General features: G+C 31.3%; 1 protein-coding gene across 6 annotated transcripts in view; it reads right to left on the bottom strand.

Moving 5' to 3' along the window:
* Positions 1-19,383, bottom strand: part of LOC145283664 (leucine zipper putative tumor suppressor 2 homolog) — a 675,696-nt gene that overhangs the window by 459,550 nt on the left and 196,763 nt on the right. The window contains exon 1 of one of the 6 annotated variants that reach the window (XM_080132668.1): positions 2,842-2,879. The exons of the other annotated variants lie outside the window; for them this stretch is intronic. The gene's annotated coding sequence lies outside the window, so the exon portion shown is untranslated. Of the gene's footprint in view, positions 1-2,841; positions 2,880-19,383 lie in introns of those variants that run through there. 6 annotated transcript variants of the gene reach the window in all.

Raw genomic sequence — 19,383 nt, 5'->3', positions numbered from 1 at the left:
ATGTGAACAATTCACGCATGCACTATCATGAAACAGTTAACAAACAGATAAAAACCCGATGATTCCCAAGTCCCAATTTTTCAATTTGGACCCCTTAGCAGCCCTTTTGTCTGGATGAAAACCAATTAAAAAATTTTTTCCACATGTCTGAATATCCTATATACCAAATTTTCAAGTCTGTAGATCAAAAATTCATTTAGTATATAGGTTGATAGTTGTCCTCATGCACACACACACACACACACACACATACATACATAATCACTTTTATAGATATATAGATATACACAATACTCAATATTTTGAATAACATGATGTATGTTGTATAAATGGTCTCATAGAATGCATTTCACCGACAGAAAAAAAAAACAAAAAAACAATAGAATATAAAAGGAGAAGGGTCGCAGAGAGATTTAAAAAAAATCGAAAGTGAAATCTACACTGCTCTGTCAAAAGTCTACTAGAGTGGGAGGGGGGAGATATTTAGGTTGAGTGGCTAACCACAAAGTTCTAAAGCCACAAATGAAAAAGAAAGAACTTGAATAATATATGACTTTGGCATCAAACATAACGCATGCATCGCTTTAAAAAACTGGTATCGAAAAATATCAAGTATCAATACTTTTGACAATCTTAATCAGGATAGATTTATTTATTCCTGCTTTATTATAAGCTTATGAGAATAAGTGTTACCGCTTTATTTGTGAGTTCCTTCTAAGTGAAATAGTAACACAATTTGTAAATCGGTTGATGAAACTGTTCTAACTTTTTTTTTTTTTTTTTTTTTTACACATAAATATCAAAGATGTATTGAAGGATGGTAAAATAGAAAATATCCACTTCGCCATTTGAAGTTTGAAATTGTGAACTCGTGTTAATAAAAAAAAATCGATTATATTTCAACTCACATTTTTATTGGGGGGAATAAATTTGCTTAATTATTAAGGAATAATAACATGAAACATTTTTTTAATCGATTTTATTTTTACATTTTGACAACATTTAAAATTTTAATCATTTTTTTAATGCAGAAAATGCTTTTAAATTGTTTAATTATTAACGAAATATATAAGTGTCTGTGGGACGGTCTTTACTATAGTGTTCTGTCAATTTTTGAAACCTGAAACTTGATACATAGAAGATTCGAATCTGTGAAACAAATTCTATTTGTTTTTTTTTTAGCCGGCAAAAAATAGCTGCTAAAAGGTCAAAATTGAAAAATTGAAACTTGTCATGCATAAGTTGACTTTAGGTGTATCCTCTACACATGTGCAAATATACATTTATACATTTAACAGCGTTAATTTTCAATTTTTCATATCCATGTGTCCTTAGGTCAGATGGTAGCTAAATGTTTTGGCTTCAATTCTTGCTAATGGCACCCAAGTATATTTCTTTTTTTAACTTTAGAAATCACTCTATATTAGGTACAATGTAATAATCAATAGAGATGAGGCTCTATGATAATAAATATGAAATCTGCAGAAACTAAAATATCATATTTAAGCATATTTTACGACCGAGCAATGGCAGGCAACATTGATAGTCATATTATAAAGCAACAAACAATTAACAAATGAAACTGTTTTTTTTATAAATGGAAACTTACAATTTGAGTGAGTGAAACTAAAAATAAAAATTTTCTCCAAAAGTTAAGCAGCTTAAAACAGTGGGTGTGGGGAGGTTCAACACCGGTTCATAATTTCAGATATGGTAGCCATGATGAAATGGATATTTCCTATTTTAGCGATCCATAAAATAGACACACACACGCTTATACATGTTTGATGCAAAATCAGGGTAAAATATGATGAATATATATTTTTGAGATGAAGATTGATAATTATTTTTTTTGTATTATTTGAACTATTATTCTCATCTTAGTTGGGTTTTTTTTCCACAACGTTTCGGCCGATGTAGCCTCCGACCATCTTCAGGATAAAGTAGTCAAAACAACCAAATTGATTGTGGCATTTTAGTTCTAAATCAATTATGCTTTTAACAGAGAAAAGAGAATTCTTAACTTAATAGAAATCAAGTGTAACATCAAATTTATTATTCTGGTCATTTAGTGTTTGGAGGTGCTTTTTGTGCAGTGCTGGTACATGTTCTTAGCAAGAAAATGTAATTCAATTTAATTTGTTTGAAAAATTATTTAATCCAACTGAAATAATTCTCAAAATAGTTCAATTTTAAAAATAAAAAAAGAAATGTACTCCTCCATAGAGTTACTTACATTTGTTTAGTCCATTTGAATTTCTTTTAGAAGAGGATGAAAATGATTTTAAATTTTAATAGTGTAAAATATTAAAGTAAAAATAATTCAAAGCAACGTCAGATAGAAACAGCTAGTACATAATGAAACAATTACATCACCCCATCCCACTCCAATAATAAAAAAAATCAAGTTTTGTCATTGATGACCACGACCTAATTACACAAAAAATTTGATTCTTGTAACTGAATTTCCAATGTTAACTTTTTTCAAAACTGAATTCATAAAAAAGAACTCATCCCTAAAACACTTGTATTCAGATCCTTAAACAAGTTCATCTACTTTGCAGTTCTGGTCTGAATGATACTACTGAACTGAAATGCTCAATTCAATCAATAAAAAAAATATTCATTGCATGTAAAAAAAAAAAAAAAAAAAAAAAAAAATCACGTGGTTCAATCTAGGATATAGATTTCAATAAGTTACCATAGAAAATCCAGACTGAATACTTCATGGCTTTAGCCAGAAGAATTTCTTACTAACTGAATCCATTTCCTTCATTAAATCAAATAAAAGTTAAATTGTTGGCTTTGTTTCATGCGTAATCAAGAGTTTGAACTACCAACCAAGATTGCAGGCTTGACCCTGGATCACAAGGAACAGATTGGCCAACATCCATAGTCCTGATTGAGGGGCTAAGAAAAAAAGAGAGAGAGAGAGAGAGAAGGTTTAATACTAGCTCTCTTACTAACAAGAAATGTCATGCTGATACATAATATTCTGTAGTAAGTAATGATGTTAATTAAAAAAGTTACTTCATTATTCATATAATTGCATCATTAACGTTTTCTCAAGAACCTTTTGCCATTGTTCCATTATCCTTGATGCAAAGTTATCTCAATTGATATAGCAGTAATAAAAATAATGCATCCTATTATGTTACAAGTAGGTTTTATAGTTGTGAGATATACTTGTCAGACAAAGTTACTTCAATTATAGGGCAGACAGCAGCAAGCGTACCAGGTTAGTGAAGCTGATGATGAAAATGATGGTTTCTAGGATACACACACACACACACACACACTAGCTGGCAGCCTGGCGTTGCTCGGTCTTACAATACACTTAAACATGATATTTTAATTTATGCAGATTGCATATTATAGAATCAATCCTCTATCGATTATTATATATTATGAGGAATAATTTGCTCGTTGAACTAATTTGCAAAAAAAATAATAAATAAAAAAATAATGATAATGTTGTTCATCAAATTCTGTCTGTTTACGATATCACGTCAGCTGATATTTGGGCTTGACAATGAATGCCCTGGAGAAGTCACTTCTGATTAATGTTTATTTTTAAAATATGCAAATGAAGGAATGATTTGCGTTGATTTTAAATGGTACCTCTTCTTTTATCGCAAACTGAACTCATTAATAAGAAAAAATTAAAATAAAATGATGAGGTACATCCGGGTTTGAACAGAGGATCATTCGATCCGTAGTCAAATACTCTACCATTGAGCTATATCACCAGAAGACAATAGATCTGATTTTAAGATGAAATGACTTGCTGAAATTTTATTATCTCCCTTGTAAAAATAGAATATTCCCTTGTAAAAATAACTCTTTTTTTTATCTATAAGAGAAAAGCTATTTTTTAGATCGGATTTTATCGATTTTCGATACTTATCGGATGAACTTCTGTATACAACATATCTAAGAACACTACCAGACATATAAATTAGCTTTGTGTAAAATTTACGAAAGATAAGCTCAGCCGTTTCGGAACCTATGAGAAAGGAACTCACACGCACGCACACAAAGCGACTTTTATATCATAATATATTGTATGTATGTGCATGTGTAACAAAGGATGAAATAAATCCTATGGTATGAGGTAAAAATGGGAAAGTATAAACTTGAACTCAAGATTCCATTTTAACATTTCGTCCAACTGTTGTGTGGGCTTTTTGCAAGAGTAAAGATAAAAGATAGTAAAGACGTAATTTGGGGAAATATATATGGTAATCAGTGTATCATAAAGTTAAATATGTACAGGGGGAGAAGGTATGCAAATATGTACACGTGTGTATAAATGATATATACATGTGTGTACTCGAAATGTATATACAGCATGTGTAGATATTATACGAGAAAAAAAAATAGGAGCAAAAAGAAAGATAATATATACACACGTTGTCCGTTCATAAAATACGCTTAAATATGATATTTTAATTTATGAAGATTTTTTCTATTGATTATAACATTGCACCCAATATATAATAGTAGCAGTCCGGCATAATCTGGTCATAAACTACACTTAAACATGATATTTTATCGCATAATTAATGTTGACACACCAATTCCTGTTAGATCACCAAAGGTAAGCAATGCTGAGCCTGGTCAGTACTAAATGGGTGACCATTTGGGAATTCCAGGTGCTGTATGTGTTCTCTGCTTATCTCAGCATTGTTTCCAGTCGTCTAGCACTTCTCCTTGTCACTGGACTCAAGCAGTGTCGATCCAGGAGTGCAGTTGGTAATTATGTAACCCTTGCTTCACAATTACACACACAGCTACTCTTACAAGGGGTGTCTATTGTCTCTTGAGATTGAATGGAAGCATCACACTCACACATTGAGCACTCTGAAAGTAAATATTGAAAATATATTCGTAAAATATCTCCATATATTATTCTATATGTATACGTGAAACGTCTGGGTGTGAAAACAAAATCTACATAAAATCTGAAAGTGAATTTATATGTAAAATTAACTAGGCAACATAATGGAAGTATTACCAAATTCCAAAGTGAACTTCCAAGAGAGCTATGGAGCAGATTTAGTCAGAGGGGGTGGGGCTCAGTCATATACTTTCTTCAAAATTATTTAACGTTACTTAAGTTTATCTTCTGACTAGGGAGAAGGACAAGAACTCAGAACGGGTGGTTTTAATAGTGCTCTAGAGGCATCCTTAATTTTATTTGTGCGGTTTCAGTAGCACTTTAAACAGAAACAATGGATCTAAGATTACAGGTATATACGAATTCAAACGTGTTTAACCTCTTAAATAGAGTAGGTGTTTATATGCAGCATTGCCTGAGAGAAAGAACTATCTTTTTGTTAACTTTGTATTGCCCAAGAGACATAACAGTCATAGTACAGTATTGTACTTGGTAAGTGGTACCACTTAATCCAAACTGCTCAGCATCATAGACAGCAGGTGTTTACTTGGCGTTGCCTGGAAGTCATCAATATTCTAGATAGAGCAATCTTGCATAAAGCGAATTGCCATAGTGTAAAATTTACACTGAATTTTGTTCTATTATATATTAGAAAAAGTACTATACGTTGCCCGGGAGTCAATGTTTAATATTCTAAATAGAGCAGATATGTACACTAGTACATTTTTAATGTGGTAAGGGGAAGAAATTCAGCTTAGCTTAGAATTACACTAAATTAAATATAGGTTTATCATTAAAATGGAGGAGGAAGATGAGAAACGCAGCATCGCTTGGAAATTAAAATAGATTTCATTATGTTTTTGAAGAAGTGGGTAGGGAAGACACTCGATGTTGTCCAGGAGCAATAACTTTAAAACTGAACGCTCGGGTTACTAACTTACATTATTATTTTCAATATATTAAAACAAGAAAGACAGAAATTGACTGAGTGAAGAGAAAAGAGAATTGGAGAGAGCGTTGTGGAAAAACGGGGAAGGGGAAAAAAGAGAGAAAGATAGAAATACATGCTGAGAGAGATAGAGGAAGAGAAGTCTTAATAAAACGATTTTACACACATTTTTTAACTTCTATTTTGTATTTATGGCCCTGGGCAATGCCGGTTAGACCTTCTAGTAATATATATACATATATATATGTGTGTGTGTGTGTGTGTGTGTGTGTGTGTGTGTGTGTGTGTGTGTGTGTGTGTGTGTGTGTGTGTGTGTGTGTGTGTGCGTTTTGATAAGTCTTTGGAATACCAGGTAATTAATTGGATAGTTCTGAAGATTACACTTAATTAAATTCTATCTCGAAATGTCTGCAACACTGAATTTCGGAAGAAGAAAATCGGCAACCATTGTTGTAGATTAAAATGTTCTCAAAGATTGGAAAGAAGAACCATGAGAACAAAGATTTTTCGAAAAGATTGTGTTTTTCAGAAATTATTCTCAAATGAAGAAATTGAATGGCTTCAGGAAATCTGATTTAATGAACAGACTTCGACTGATAAACTTAATTTAGCAAGAAATTACTTTTCTATCTATCAATTTAAAGGCTTCAAAAATATTTTCGAATTTTCCTTGGAACCATCACTCAAAATCAATACTACCACTACTGCTTTATATATATAATAATGAAACTTGTCCAATACAAATGTACGATGTTCAATGATCGGAAAATTTTTAAATGTGATTTTGAACCCTTTAAAGAAAAAATTTGAAAGTAATTTCCGGTTAGAATTAAAGTTTATAGATTGATGTATACTATTAGGTTTCATTTGTGCCCCAAGATGAAAGATAACCAGTGTTTACAAACAGATTCATTCGTTACAAGTAGTTAAAAAAAATCAGACTTATAACTACCTATGGCTCAAATAACCTATATTTTTCTATTGCTCTCCTGAATATGAATGTAGTCAAACAACACTAAGCAGTGACAGTAGCACACACAATATATATATATATATATATATATATATATATATATAATAAAAATTATAATGAAATTTAACAAAATGACCCAAGATGGTAAAACTAAAGTATATTATAAATATTAAAGAATTAATAGTTATAAAGTAATCTCAACCAGATGTAAAAGCTGGATAATTTTATTAACTATTTGCTCTTATATATATATACTAGCGGTGGGTACCCAGCGTTGCCCGGGTTTTTAGATGCGTGTGTAGTTGGGGTGGTGGTGGTAAAATGAAGACAAAGCGAAGTAATAACCCTGTTTAGATATTATAAAAACAAACAATATTAAAACTATCAAGAAAAAAATCCTGAAAAAAAAAAAAAAAAAAAAAAAGTAGAACATGATGCAATACGAACGGTCCGGCGGTGGCCGGGTGTTTGAAAAATCAAAAACAAACTTTGATGGGGGGGGGGGGGGGGCTCGAACTCGAATCATTGAGGCGAAAGCGAAAAAAAAAAAAAAAAAATAAAAAAAAACCTGATGAATTAACTAAAAAGTGAATTAGGTCAAATATCAATTCCGCAGTGAACGAATTCTAAATGAATTTATTTGTTTTAATTTAAGTGTAATGCAAGTGAATTCACGATATCGTTGCGTTCTAATAATAAACAGTAAATAATTCTTTGTGTAAAAATGTTTAGTTGCAAGCAATAATAAATAAAGGTATAGTTATATTTCAAGGTTAGAGTCGTTAAAACCGAAAGTAAAAACTGGTTAGTCCCGCAGGTTGCGTCTTACACTAACTAAAAAAAGCAAAAAGAAAACAATAATAATCGCGTTTTCTTTTTATATTTTTTTTATTTTTATTTTATTTAGGGTAAAAACAGAAAGCATAAATCAGGGACAGATAAAAAACAAAAATAACAAAAAAAAAAACGGCATAAATAACCTTGTACGATTCCAAACCGGTGTTTCCTCGTACTGTTCCTTGTGAACGCATCCGATGCGGTGTAAATGGGGAGCTGGAAAAGGAGGAATCTAATAGAGAGAAAAGATGTTGCAACTGCCATTGAATGTAACCGATGTTAAAGTTGGAATTGTTTGCCTTAAAGGCATCTAATTAATCACCAATCACCAGATTAGCTAATTAGATGATCTCATTTTTCTTAATGTGAGTGAAAGGTGATAACGTATGTATTAGTGATGGGACGATTACAATATTTTCTCTCTGATCCGGATACAATTCTTGATTCTGTACTAAATTCTAATTCTAATACGATTACCCATTCCAATATTTTATAAATATCTAAGTATTTAACTAGAATGGTTATTTTTTCTCAGATTACTGCAAAAACATATGAAATATGCAGATATTTTCATAAACATAATACACATGTCGGTGATGATCTATCGATTTTAGTTTTACTGTTAGTTTAAAATCGATAAATATGTATTATTTTATCGTCATTACCAGCAAAAATTTAAACAATAATAAAAATAAAAAAGACAATTTAAAAAATCGTTTTGCTATCAGAAAATAAGCATAAATTTTTCAATTCCCTTAAATGTTCCTATTTTTTCCCGATTAATCGTCCCAACACTGATATACACGGACATGAAGCACATTATCATTTCAGATCATCAACATTAAAAATGTTTTACTTTTAAAGCATACTTTAGTTTCTCAATGAAGATATCATCATAAAGTTAGTTTTGTTGTCCGATCCGACGAATTGGTTCCATTAAAAATGTTCAGTTTAGCAAACAGAAAAGACATTCTGCCAAATGATTTGATATCAATATTTTATTGGCTACAAACATTAAAGGAACATTCCGCAGAAAATGGAATAAACATTGGCAGTGCCATTAATCAGAAAAGTATGTATCGAATTGATACTCACACTAGCACTCGTATCGCTCCAACCAGACGGTGAAGAGGATTGATTTAATTTATTACAAACAATGAAATCGGATCTTAAACCCGTTCTGTTAGATCCAATAATGCAATCAATTATTTATTGGTTAGAATATAACGATGTACAACGATGAACAAAAAGCTTTCATCTTGGATGATATTTGCTGTAACGTCCAAGATCAAATTCTCCAAGAAGAATTGCAGCATTGGCGGTTGATCCAGGAAAAGTATCTGAGAAGGCTGAAGAGCAAAAACCCTGAAAAAGCGCAACCATAAAATACAGTTTTCTGTTGAAACTGAGTTCTTAGTACTTTAAGATCATGCTTAAATTTAATTGTTCTCGTGCTGTCATGTTGAAAAAAAAATGGATAGTGTGAATAGCTATTCTAGAGAATTTATAGATGCCATCAGAAAAGTTTCTGGCAAAAAAAATTTTTTTTTAAAATATATATATATATATATATATATATATATATATATATATCCTTTTTCCAACTCTTTCTTTTTGTACTTTTATTTTAAACAAAATTGATTGAAAAACAAATTTGTAAAAATTTACTTGGAAAAAAAAAAAAAAATTTTTTTTAAATAAGACAAAAAAAAGACAAATCGTGGGTTGTCTCCCTTTACGATCATTAATCAAAACTTTTGTTGGATTTGAAGAAAACTATTGAGAGTACTGTTACTTTTTATTTATTTATTTTTTTAGATATTTATCAAAGCACAATTTTTCCTAATTTGGAGGATCAAATTTCAGTTATCAGAGGAAAAAGAAAAGGTTTCTTATGATCTCCATTACTCTTAATAAAAGTTATATAGCCGATATATTTTGAACAAAAAAAAAAATAAATAATGGCGTGAATTTATACATTTCCAAAATAAAGAATATCTTTAACCATTTTAGACTTTTTTTGAGGGATCCACTTGAGGATCAAAGTTTACATAAAATATGCAACTTGATATTTAACTTGCAAGGCAAGATGCTATGACACAATTGTCAGAAAATAGGATTTGAAAAGACAGCACTCTAGAAAAACAGCACTGACCTGCAAAAGAATGCCTGGGTGGTCCTATTGACATTTCTCGGTAGAGGCGCCTCAGGCGATTAGCAATAAACTAATTCCTTCTCAAAGGGAGAAAGCAAAACCTGGGGGTCGAACCTCCTAGAACTGTACAGAATAAAAGTCATACTTCAGTCAATAGAAAAAAGGCCACCCCAACAACGTACTGCCATGGGAAATTTTATGAAAATCTATTCAACCAATTTTGAGACGATCAACTGACAAACAGAATTGGCAAAGTGAGAAATAAGTTGAGAACAAAAGTTTTACATTTGTCTCTTTAGCATCAAGATTACGTATATGCAACTGTGAATTTCATACTCCCATGGAACTTCCCCTTTTGGAGAAAGCCGGTTAAACTCGCTTTAGGGTTAGTGCTGTAGTTTTATTTCACTCATTTCGTTAAGTTTACGAGAAGAATTTATGAGGAAAAATTATTTCCTTTTTTGTTCCAACCTAGAAAAAGATTGAGACTATTTTTTCATAAAATATTAGTTTCTCCAACAAAATAAAAGTAAGAATTGAAGAGAGAAAATGCATTATTTTGTACTTTAGGTAACACGTTCACCATGGAAATACCGCACTGCATTAGCCTCGTTATCAATACAAGTAGGTACTGTTTTAGGTTTACTACAATGTGATTAGTCCAATCATTTTGAGCATTTGAAAGTTGAAATCATAAAAACAATGCAAAAAAAAAGAAATGATTTAAAAAGGTAAAAAGTATAAGTTAAAGATGCATAGAGACTAATTTATAACTATAGAAGCTCTATTACTGATATTGAGCATTATATATATATATATATATATATATATATATATATATATATATATATATATATATATATATATATGTACTGGATTCTGGATTTTTGGATTTTACCGTTATTGGATATTTCACCCTTCACCAGACTATCTATTCATGTGAAATCACTTTTTTCTTCACTCTATTCCTTCTGCTTCACTATTTTTTTACCAAGTAAGATCTATGACTTACTTGTAATTTCAGTAAATACTTTTGCAAGCAAAATCCATTCCCGCATTTTGCTAAATCCTACTCTCTGATAATATTAACTACTTGTTCATATATATATATATATATATATATATATATATATATATAAACTTACGATATTCATAAAATTATTTTTAGACTTTTAAAGTTGGGCATCAATAACACTTAAGCTGATATGTCAAACTTTGATTCCCCCATACTTTTAATTCATAATGGAACCATGTAATTGGCGCTGGGATTATTATGACATGTTATTGACACTATAATTACGCACTTCAATCAAGTTATTTTTTTGTATGCTGCACTGCTAAAATAACAAGAAAAATAAAAATATTTGTTTACCTTTGATCGAAAAAAATTAAAATTATCAAGGGGAATAACTCATTTCTTTTTATCTCTATAATTATAAAACTGGACAGTCTGAACGTCTTTACTTGCTTGCTTGAATCTTGTACAAGGTGACTCATAAGTCACTTTACATTTTAAAAATTAGATAATTTTTTCTATTAATATATTTTAATTTCTCTTTTCAGAATTATAAAATAGAATTTTTGGAAATTTTTGGCATGGATAAGTTTAAAACAGAACAATAAGTGAAGATAATTGAATTTTACTTTGAAAATGGATGGTCAATTGTTGCAACGCAAAGATCTTACATGTGCCATTTTAATGTTCGACATCCTCCTAGTAGGCCGGCAATAATGAACTTAGTGACGCGTTTTCAAGAGCAGGGTTCTGTAAATGGTCTAACCGTGGACGAGGTCGCTCAGTACGTACACCTGAAAATACTGAGGATGTGAGGCGTAGCATTGAATAGAACCCAACCACATCCACTCAAAGGAAGTCTCAAGACTTCTCCATCTCAGAGTTCTCTACAGTGCATTTAAAAAGACTTACACATGTATCTTATAAGATATAATTACTGCAATCTTTACAATCACCAGACTTTCAGAAACGACTAAATTACGCTGTCAGGTTTCAGGAAACTGCAAGAAATGACAATGAGTTTATTTACAAGTTGACCATGGGAGATGAGGTTCATTTCCATTTGAATGGACGTGTCACTAAGCAGAATACTAGATTCTGGGATACCTAAAATCCACGCTAAGTTCATGCAAGTCCAATGCACTCAGTTAAAATCACAGTATAGTGTGGAATAACCTCAGAAAGGGTTATTAAGCCCTCTGAAGATGCGAATGAAAACGCTATGACTGTAACTGCTGCGAGATATAGAGATATGCTAGTGAATTTTGTTACACTTCAGAGTATTGGTGACAACAAGATGGAGCAACTGCACACACAGCTAGCGCCACAATGCAGTTGTTAACTGAGATGTTTCAGGATCGAAAAATTTATCGAATTCCTATTTTGAATGATCTCCACATTCATCTGATTTGACAGCACTAGACTTTTGGCTTTTGGAATATCTTAAAAACAAAGTGTATGCAAATAAGCCTCGAGCCACCCAAAAACTTAAGGCAAACATACGACAGGAAATTCTTTCCCTACAACTTCCGATGTTAAAAACTGTCATGGAGAATAACTTAGAAAGAGCTCGACTTTGTGAAGCCGAGAATAGAGGCTACTTAGAAGGCATTATCTTTCGTCATTAAATCAGAACAAATTTCCACACTGAACTCTGTAATAAAAAATAATTAAATACAGTCATTTAAGAAAAAGTTGTTTCATTTTCGAACTGGCAAGTGACTTATGGACCACCCTGTATTATAATGAAAGTCATATTCCTGTCTGTTTGTATACAATTTGATTAATATGAATAAGAGGTACACTGTTTCACAAATTAATTTTCATACTGAAAACGGGCATCCCAGCATGATTTATATATATATATATATATATATGTATTATATATACTATGTATTCAAAGGAGTCTTTATTCAAAGAATAACGTCATTTGTATATTACATTAAAAAAAATCTAATTCAATAATTAGATCCATGTTATTAATTATTAGTGGTAATACAATTTTCTTCATTGTTTTGTTTAGAAATGCTTTTTAGAGTTGATTTAGTTTATTTTCAAGTTGTATTTCATTTATTTTCAATTATTATCAAACTACACAAGTTGCCTTTAAAAACGGAAGTAAGTTTATTTATTCAAGCTGTGTGAGTTATTATTTCCTCTTTAAGTTATTTCCCGTTTAATTTTCATAGACGAAAATTGATGTATTTTATGCTTCCATAAATCCAACATGCGATCCATTTTCAGGAAAATTGTAAGAAGTTAAGATATTCGGCATATATTATACAGTAAGGGACTATAGATGTCACTCATTGGTGATGACTAAACCTTCCGCCCACCAATATGCTTCAACCTGGCAACAGGAGGTAAATACAGCTAGTTGAATAATACAAATACTTGTCTTCCTTACAACTAAAATTTTATTTCTTTTTCTGTATTAGATTTTTTAAAAAGTATATGCAAACAAATAAAACATTTTTAAATGATTTAATTGCATCCTGAGAAAGACCGGTGAGGTATAGCTAGTACTTAATATATATTCTCCAAGTTACATGTACTGCAATTGAGTAACAGGTCATTTGAAAATCCTCCTCTCCCGTGCCAATAAAATCCTCTCACCTTTCCAAATCCTAACTTATTGGCATTTAATGTCTGTAACGAAAACCATGTCACAGATATTGATTTATTCAGATTTTTTTTCTTTTCTCTTAATTTAGCCACATAGAGAATTATCTTATTTTAATATGTATACAGCTGTTACTATCTGCATATATAGATTTCATTCAAAACAGACGGCTATTTAATGCAGATATAATTGATTTCTTTATATACACTGCAATATTGATCGTGATAGTTTTGGATTTCTCCTTATCGCTGGACATTTTTTTTTTTTAATGCAGAGTCAGATCTGTGATTGGTGATTGTAAAACACTACTTCATGTGGACAACTTTTTTTTGGCAAGTTAGACAAAGGAGGCTGACATATAAGCAGCTTTGTGTAGAAATTTTTTTACGAAACTAACTTTTTCTTTTTCGATTACAACCTTTGTTATAAATATGGATTTAATGCAAGAACTAGTTTATTGGGTATAGTGGAAATATTCATGGCCACCAAGTAATGGTATTGTTTGGATTCTTTGAATTCTGGGTTGTGTTGGTTTCTGTTTGTTTTTTTCAACTTGATGCCCTTAATGTTTTTGTGTGTTCATCTGGATAAAAAACGTATTTTAATGTCATAGATAATGGGATTATCTTAACAGGAGGTAAAGACATTCCAAAGAAGAAAATATATTAGGTTATCACATGTTAGGAAACGATCTGTAACTGTAATCTTTTTTTTTATGAATTTATAAAATGTTATATTTGCATCCAGAGGGTGCATTTCTGTTAAGCTGTTTCTCTTGACTTAAACTTTAAGAACATTTTGGGAAAATGTTTTGATTTGTTTTGTCTTAAAACTTATAAAAAGATTATACGCACGCATATTGACCTGTCCCTTTTTATTGTTCAAATTAGATTTGAGATCTTGTTTTAATTTATTTAGTTTTTCTTTAAATTTAAAACAAACTCGTCATTTTTGTATAATTAACACCCGAAAATTTGAAACCTGATGAAATATATGAGAACCCAAGAAAACTTGAGTTCTTATCGATCTGCATAGTTATAAAGTTCTGAAACTGTCTTAAAGTTTTTGTTCTTTCAATATAAGATTTTGTCAATATATTTATCTTCGAGAGACACTAAAAAAATCAATATGGTCGACTAATTTGTGTACTTTTTGGAATTTCGTTCTTTACAAAATAGTTTAAACAAATTTAGTAGAAGGTTAGTAGCAGGCAGGCTAAGCTTATTATTATTATTATCATTATTATCTTTTAATTCTGAACTTAACGACATCTAAAAACAGACTGCTATTTTTTATTTACTCGAGTTTGACTAAGCTGAAGTGCCAACACATAAAGAGGTAATAAATTTTGCATTTTTAACTTTTCACTTCTTAGCTGTTAACCATATTGCATGAATGCTACTAAATTTAAATAAAGTCTCCAGATTCTATTTTGAAGTTGCAGTTTTGTTGGTTTTTACAATTAAAAAAAACGAGAAACAAAATATTTTCACTTCATTTTAATATAAGATTTCAAAGATCTTCAAATTGAATTCAGACATTTTACTTTCACTGACATGGCTTGGAGAAATTCCACAAAGAAAATCGGTTTGAGAAAATTGGAATATTTGATATTTGTTGCATATATTGGAGTCTCTTCTCCAACACATGGTTTCCATATTGATTCAGTAACAATTTAATATTTGGAAGATAAATTGTTACAGAATTCTTTTTAAATATACAGGTCACCATCGACTTACCGACTAGACACACACACACATATGGGAGGATGAATACCGGACTACAGAGTCAAAAGCGATGGGTTCGAATCCTTTAACCGACAGCAATTACAACTTCTTATATTGATGATTACGTAATAATGCACAATTAGTGTGTGTAGGTAACAATTAATTTTATAAAAATATCATACACAAACACACACCTTGTATATATTTTATAATCAGCTCACCACCCTTTCAGCTTTAAATAACCGGAATGTATAAATGAAATTGCATTTCGACTTGTTGACAGTTTAAATAAAGTTTATATCTTACAAGCTGAGAAATTGAAAACAAGTAAAATTACATAATATTTATTTTCTTATATGCTTTTAAAATATGGGCTGGGGTTTCTAATATCGATAATACATTACATAAGACAGTAGAATGCAACGGTTTTTAAGGTAATGTAGTGAAAATAGTAATGAAATACGAATCAAATCAAATTATATAAAACTAGCAGGGTGGCCTGACGTTGCCCGGGATTGAATAATGATCAAATGTTTCACCCTTCCATATTTTTTCATGTAATCGAAATCGGTGAAATCGCACATTTTTCAATCAAATCGATTAATTGCCTGCTCTAGTTGAGGATACATCGTGATGCAGCGAGAGTAAGCTTCACATGCCTCCCTGCAGTAACTTAGTCCACAAAAACGCAAAAGTCAACTATCATGCTTCAATTCTGCTCTAAACAAAAACATTCATTACGAACACACCCCTGTCATGAAAAAACTTACTGTTGATTTTATATACCGGGCATTTCGGCTTGTGTGGTAATAAAACTTTTCAAATGCACTTTTTATGTTAGGTTGTATAAGGTGTTAACTTTAATCAAAATCGCCTGTTCTTACTTTCATCAGACTTTTTTTTTTTTTTTTTTTTTTGCTATTGATACTTATTGAAGACATTCCAATACAAAAACTTTCAAAGAACACTCCTAGATACATAAAATACATTTGTGTAAAATTCATAAAAATCAGTTCAGCCATTTCGGAGCCCATACCAAACGAACTCTCTAATACACACATACACACTTCTTTTTTATATAAGAGTAGATACTGAACAAAGAAAAATATTGATAAGTTATGACTGAGCTGATTACAATATCATTGCACAGTCTATTGTTGTTATGATAATTTAACATGGGCCGATATAAATGGATTTATAGCTGGTTTGTCATAGCTAGGGCTATGGCAACGGCATATTCCTTTCATTGTTTTGACTAGAGTGCGTTTATATCTTGTATGCTTTTATATAGAGTGATGTGGTTTTAGGTTGATTAACTTTGTGTCGGATATATACTCGAGAGTCAAAATAATGAAAAGAATATTCTGTTGTCATAGCTCTAGTCAGAACCAATTGCGGTCATAAGTCAATGATGACCTGTAATTATCAAAAAAAAAAGGGGGGGGAATACTTTTTTAAAGTTTTCAAGACTCTAAATCCTTTACGCGGATCTTTTATAGCTAATATTCCCTAATTGTGGATTCACTAGTCAACTGTTCAAACGTTTGGAATAAGAAATTATTTATATTGATCCAATTCCTAAGAGTATTCTTACCTTCGTTCTGATGGTCACAACAATTTGGCTGTTTCCGAAATGAAAAATGACTATAAGCACTTATTCGTGAATACATACAAGCCTGTGGATGTTTTTATTTTAAACTTTATAAAGCGGTCTCTGATTCTGAGCAAAAATGTTTGTTTTTTTTACTATGATGATGATGATGATGATAATGATGAAACCCTATGGAAATTCCATGTTACTGTCTGCATCAATCTGTGCAATTTACTGTTAATAATGATATTCCATTTTAAATGATTGTCCGTCATTAAGTTAAAAAAAAAAAAGTAAAAAAACAAAACAAAAAAAGACTTTCTTCCTATGGGGGTCATGTTTCAGACTCGAATTATACATCTATTGTATTATTTTTATATCATTTCTCTCCATGCAACGTGTGTGCTCAACCTGTTTGTAGTGGTCAGGTTTTATTTCCATACAACAACAGGAAATTAAATAATCAAAATTTAACTTGATAACTTCTTCGCGATTCTAAAAATTTTCTGAACGTTAGTTTGAAATTAAACTAAAAGTGGTAGAGGCTTCGATATAGAGATGAACAAATGTGATTATATTCTGATCTACTCTGATTATAGAGTCAAGGTTTTCAGTGTCATGTGCAACTTACAACCAAGATAATAATTTCGGTTAATTTCAATTAGAACATGTTGCCATGTGTTGGACAACTTTTAGAAATTGGTTGCCAAACAAACAGATCTCTGGCCCAGGGTTCATAAAGATTTTTAATATCCATTTTCAAGGACTTTTGAAGGTCTTCTCCAGACAAAATTCAAGTTTTTAAAAACAAAATTTGAGGTTTGTTTTACAATCCACAGAGATTCGAAAAAGTGGTCAAAAATCAAACCTGCAACAAGTAGAATTTTTTGGGGGGAGGGGGGCAGCCAGCCTCGTTTTTGATTATTACACTTGGGGGTGGGGGAGAGAAGAGTCTCGTCAAGGTAAAGAAAAAAACATTTTTGGGAGGTGGGGGTCATTTTTATTTAGAGCGACCGCTATTACTACCCCCCCCCCACACACAATTAAATTATAAATGAGAACAAAAAAAATTGATACTTGAAAAATCATTTAGTAGAATTTCTTTTGATTTTCTTTTTAATATTTCAACACAAATTTTTACTGGACATAAAGAATGATGTTCAAGGCATTTTTCATATTTTCAAGGTTTAAGGCAAAAGGCCTTTTCAAGGCAAAAGTCGAAATTCCAGGACTTTTCAAGTCCGTACGAAGTCTGTCTGGCTAAGTGCTTATCTCTCTTTCTCACAAATTATCACTTCCCTCTGGTTTTAACCTCGGCACCAAAGTCAACAGAGTATAGACCATAATTGAAAAGTCCCCCCCCCCCTGTTAACAGGTATTGCTTTGGTCTTGTACAGTTCTACAAGGTGTATGCTCCCAGGCTTTGCTTTCTCCCTTTGAGAAGGAGTTAGTTTATCATTAATTTACTGAATGTCGACAGGGCTGCACGGGTATTTTTTTGCAGGTCAGAGAGCTCTTCCTCGAGGATGCTGACTCTTCAATCCCACTTTCCAACTCTTGGGTCACATTTTTCCACTATGGAAGAGATAAATATCCCATCAACATAACACTTTTTAAGAAGTATTCCACTGAAAAGTGACCATGGTACCTCAGCTGTTCTATATCTATTAAACAAAGCATTCTTAGTTATTCTTTCATGTGACCAAATCAATGAAGGTCTCTTGTTCTGCACATATATCCTGTAAATGATTAAGTAATTGTATTTCCTAATTTCAAGTGTAAAGGCCAATAAAAGAAAAAAAAAATTAAGATACAATTTTTTTTTTTTTAAATATACGAAAAAAATTTATATATATATATATATATGTAAACAAATTGAGCCTAGATATTAGGACTATGTTAAAATATTGTTAATTCACTGCCCACATAGCAGCAGCCATATAGCGCAACAGTTAGAAGCTCTAGCTGACATTTGGGCGATTAGATTTCGATCCTGGCCTGAGGTAGTTGCTTGTCTAGCCGCACTGATGAGCTGTGAAATAGCGAAACAATACTGTATGTGGATGACTATATATATATATGACTTAACCGTCTGAGGGTGGTTGCTTGCTTTAATCTTGTCTTCGATGATTGGCCGATTCCATGTTTTAAAAAAGGGATGACAGGTGAATGAATATGCATATATATACATATAATTCATACATACATACACATGGGCTTGGCTCAGAGGCTAAGAAATGAGGATGTAAAGTTGTATGTTTTGGTTTTGATTCTAGTCGATAGCACCCAAGTTATATATATATATATATATATATATATATATATATATATATATATATATATATATATATATATATATATACACGCATACATACACACATACATATGATCTCATTACTATATACTAGGTGCGCTATAATAATCGATAGAGAATTGTCTCTATAATAATAAATGCGTTGTCTACATGAATTAAAATATCATATTTAAGCGTATCTTACGATCGGGCAACGTCGGGCGGCCTGTTAGTATATAAAGTGATAGCTGGGAGGAAGATGCAAAAAGTTAGGAGATGGAGAGATGACGGCCAAATTGGACATAAAAGTTTCTGGCATA

The sequence above is a fragment of the Euprymna scolopes genome, chromosome 8 (assembly GCF_053919585.1).
Source record: "Euprymna scolopes isolate OS-2025 chromosome 8, ASM5391958v1, whole genome shotgun sequence".
Taxonomy (NCBI): Eukaryota; Metazoa; Mollusca; class Cephalopoda; order Sepiida; family Sepiolidae; genus Euprymna; species Euprymna scolopes.
Note: the sequence above shows the minus strand (reverse complement) of the source record. Positions and strands in the feature narration are given on the sequence as shown.